The 4,424-nt window shown below is 43.7% G+C and overlaps 2 long non-coding RNA genes across 2 annotated transcripts; one reads left to right on the forward strand and one right to left on the reverse strand.

Moving 5' to 3' along the window:
- The first annotated feature begins 277 nt into the window (after positions 1-277).
- On the forward strand, positions 278-1,453 carry LOC127308481 (uncharacterized). The gene is made up of 2 exons (XR_007856604.2): positions 278-408; positions 1,166-1,453. It is a non-coding gene; the product is annotated as an uncharacterized lncRNA (long non-coding RNA).
- Positions 1,454-1,993: 540 nt separating this feature from the next.
- Positions 1,994-4,048, reverse strand: LOC127308480 (uncharacterized). Its single transcript, XR_011746597.1, has 2 exons — positions 3,165-4,048; positions 1,994-2,427 (listed from the first exon to the last, which is right to left on the reverse strand). It is a non-coding gene; the product is annotated as an uncharacterized lncRNA (long non-coding RNA).
- Between the last annotated feature and the right edge of the window lie 376 nt (positions 4,049-4,424).

Here is a 4,424-nt window from a genome sequence, read left to right on the forward strand (position 1 = left end):
AGACAGAATAGTACAAAAATGACCTGCAAAGATATGAAATCGTTGAGTCAAATCACCATAGGACCAAATTGCCGGAATTCAGTAACTAGTCCTGGCTAGGCAGTAGGCATAGAATGGGTGGAGTTGGCTACAGTGCTATTGTTACAGGAAATAAGAAGACTCTGAAGAGTTACAAAGTTAGGTTCCCAGTACCCATGATTTATGAGGCAAATAGTAAAAATTGAAGTATGTTCACGCTAACCTAGTATAAGATAGTATTAGACATCCGTTGCATTTGGTCATGGGCCAGCTGAATGGTGCAGATATATTTTGGAGGTCAGCCCTATCGTGCGTGGCCGGCGAGCGACACCACCAGTAGGTCGACGATGCCACAACATCAACAGAGGCCAGAACCAATCTCGCCGGCAGGTACATTGAGTTGCATAAGAAATTCCTTCATCTTTCCGGTGGTATTAATAGGATCTTTGAACTCTAGGAGCTTCTACAGGCATCTCAAAGCCCCAGTAAGTTTCAGTTCACCGTGAACTTTAGTTCCAGTGAGATGTTAAGTCATTGATCTAATTTAGTACCAACCTATTGTATAGGCACAGCATATGTCTGAGTGAGAAAGTTATGTCAATTATATATATACAATGATAGTAACATATCAACAAGGATAGCTGTTATTTTGGTCAACCATTGTGAAATCTGCCACAAGCCTTGAACTGAAATTATGGAAACTAACTGCTCATATGATAAATTTCATTTGAGTATGTTCGATTTAGACACTCTAGTAGAGACCATTGTGCAGTTGAGAGCAGCGAAAGACAGTCAGGACAACCGAAAGAACAGTCTGCCCGTAAGAGTTAACCTTATATTTGGAAACTTTGTCTAACTATGTTAAGTCCTTATTGTAGATTTGGATATAAGATATCAGTGATTGGAGGAAAAATTAAAATTCACTGTGTGTATGCCTGGAATTCCTCTAGACACTCTGAAAAATTAAAATTTACGGTATGTATGCCTGGCATGCAATTTCTTTTGCTAGTGCAGCACTATTGGTTTCCGTAAGAATTATGTGCATCAGTGTTGTTGGGTTTCGTTTAGTCCATGATTTGGTCAATGATAATGAGAGAGTTAAGATGCTGATGTATGGATGCTAATATATTAACTCCTATTTATTCAGGTACATTGACTGTACGGATGCTGCTCCTCAGGGGATTCTTGATCTCTGCTTATGCATTTGATAGCTGCTCCTTCTTGATCATGGATGTGTTAAGTTGATTCAAACGGCACACATGTTCATGGCCACAGTTAATTTGCAAGATCAAAACAAATGTTTTCTTGCTGCTTTGAGTAGAAGCCCGTAGTTAATTTGCAACAAAAAACTCAGTATTGCTGGTGTTTTTCTTTCTCCGTTCCATGTACCCCTTGAATGAAATGAAATGATGGCTTAGTAAAAGGTCTTGAGAAAGAGTGCATCAATTAAAATTTATAGGGAATATAATACTTTTTCTTATTGTACACAAAGTGTTGTCAGATCTGGTAGTTTTTACATATGCAATGTGAATGCTCTTGTCTATCTGCAAAATCTGGAGGCGGAAATGGACTGACCGGCTTTGACGCTACTGGGAAAGATCGCACTTGTGGGGTTCGGGGTCTAGGTGAGGGTGGTGGACTGGTGGTACCAGAATTTGGGTGCTTGAAAATGCTACGGAAGAGCGATACATATGTAGTCGATAGTCAGGTATGTTTTGCACGGACATGGTATCCGTCTCTCTGGATGAGCCGACAGAGCCCATTGTTGGCTAAGGAAAATATGGCATGGAGGAGCTGAAATTGTACCACCTTTGTTAGGTCGCTTGACCCATTTTAGAAACCAAAATTGTTTTGATCCTTGTGATCTGTACCATGGACACAAAAACGGCTGTCTTGGTCCTGTTGATCCATTTGAGCTGGACCACAGACACAACAACAATATGTAGATGGTGAGTTTCAGTGTGCAACTGAACTATTTCAAAAATAGGATAAATGATATCCAAATTGTATTACTCATCTGGTCGGATTTAATCGATGCAACGTTTGTGCCTAACCTAGGCTAATTAGTATACACGCTCGCGTCAGACTGGAGGGAGTATTAAATAACAAGATCTCTGTATCAAACGGAATGAAAAATTGAAGTAAACAATACTAGTACCAAACTTGATAAAAACAGCTAGTCTAAAACATGACAAATTCAAGTAAACACCGGAGAAAAGCTGATCATAGCAACTTCTAATCACGCCTCGCCATGAAATCCAGGTCCTGTGCCGTCAATCTTGCTGCGCCAGGTCTTAAACTTGTGCTTGCAGCTCAGGTCTTCGTCATCGTCAGGGTAGAGATGCTCACAGCAGGCGTACTTTGAATTAATCAAAGCCATGAAATCCAGGTCCTGTGCCGTCAATCTTGCTGCGCCAGGTCTTAAACTTGTACAATGCAGTACGATGATGCTTACAGAGACTAATAATAAAAGAAAACAGAAACAGAGCTGATGGAAGCAAGCATGAATTACTATGATTTTCTTGCTACTGGTGATCAAAGCCACCAAAGAGGCCTGGCAAAAATTTATCATGGAAACATTCTTTTTAAATTAAACTTGCTCAGTGGATTTTAAACTGATTTTTCAAGAAAGAACAAGACATAAGGCTTACTATATTATTTGTATTATTAAAAAAAGTGCAAGCCATAAGCTTCAGTACAACTTTATAAGCATTGCAATCTTTATTTTGCTCATCAACTTGAATATTACTTATGCACACAATATCACTTTTGTTGTATTTGAGAATTATGATGAACATACAAGTAGCCTAACTACACTTTTGTTAACACATGGAAGGGTTCAGATCTACCATACTACAGAAGAAAAGAAATGGATGCAACAAACTTGTAAATTGTTAAAACATATTCTAGAGTGCAAGAATGATGTATGGCACCTCTTTTCCATGTTTTGTCAGCCAAACGGCAAAATGTGTTGTATTAGCATAACTACTCACACTTTATCTCCTCATTTCTTTGGCATTGTAAACTTTTATGCATCAAGCAAATTGTTGTTTCCACCAAAAATGATACAATGGTGTAGTAAAACTACCAATACCAATACTCTATACTGCAATTTCAGTATTCATTTCAGAATGTGGTACACAAACCTTACAGGGAGCATGTCGCTGTCTTGTTCAGAGCGCTGGCACTCGCACAGTGACCCAATGTTGGCCACCAGGCAGTCGCCCAGAGCCCAGGCACACCTTCCCGGCACCCGCACGAGCGCCGGCCACCTGGTTGTTGTGGCCACCTCGCCGCTGAACCCCTATGCGACGAGAACTACACGCCGAACCCCGTCTTGTCGCTAGGGACGAATTCCTGTCCAGCTCGCAGTCCACCACGGTCTGGATGCCGAGGACGACCACCGCGAAGGACCAACGCGGGAGAAGACGACGCGCAGGCGACGCCTCACATCGTCGGCCTCCTCCAATCTCATGCAGCACCGCCGAGCCGGCACGGGCGCCGCGACGCGATGACCGCCACGCAACGCACCCGAACCACTGTGAATATCTCGGGCTTCTTCGCGTGCGAAGAGGGCGGCGAGCACCATCTTCAATCAGCGGTGAGGCCCAGGGCGCCGCGGCCGGGAAGAGGGCGCCGGTGTTGCGCTTCCCCAGAATCGACCGCCTTGGCGACCGAGAATGTCGTCGCCGGCCAAGGGAGCGCGGCCAGGACATGTACGGGAAGGGGCGGCGGAGGGGAGGAGGTGGATATCTCGCAAGGACGCCGGCGTCGGACTTGTGGATTGCCGGCCGCACCCAACCCAGCGAGTTCCCTGATGAACGAGGATATCCACACATGTGTCGGGCTGTCAATTGGGTCGTGGGCGTCTACTGGGCTGGGCCCAGATAGGGCCTCTTTCTAGTTTGCTGCGAAATTTGGCATCGGTATGATACATACCTCTCTCGTTTTTGAGAGCAGTATGATTTCTTTTGAGCCTTTGGATGGACTAAAATAGAGGGCTATTATTGACTTGGGGGTACCACAAAAGAACTCATGTTTAAAGAGATCGTTGAGATCTCCTTAGGGTCTTCCCTTTCTGCCCCAAAACAATATTGGTTGAGCTGAGATGTACGTATGCACTGAAGCATTTAGGCATTCAAAAGGAGCTACACATGCTTTTAATCTTTTCAGCTTGCTTCAGGTTTGTAGGAGAAGGTTTCAGTAGCAAGTCGTTGGACGTCCACAGCGCCGGCTGGATGGACCTGCTGATGTTTGATAATTTGGTTCTTAGCAAATTTGCTCTGTTCAGTTATATCTAAAGCCTAAAGGTAGGCCAGACCAACCATTTAGTTTTAGTAGAGGGTGTTTCTTTTCCTGCCTTAAACTGGCGGCACACTGGGGGCACATTAATTCAAATCTGAATC

The sequence above is a fragment of the Lolium perenne genome, chromosome 6 (genome assembly GCF_019359855.2).
Source record: "Lolium perenne isolate Kyuss_39 chromosome 6, Kyuss_2.0, whole genome shotgun sequence".
NCBI classification, from domain to species: domain Eukaryota; kingdom Viridiplantae; phylum Streptophyta; class Magnoliopsida; order Poales; family Poaceae; genus Lolium; species Lolium perenne.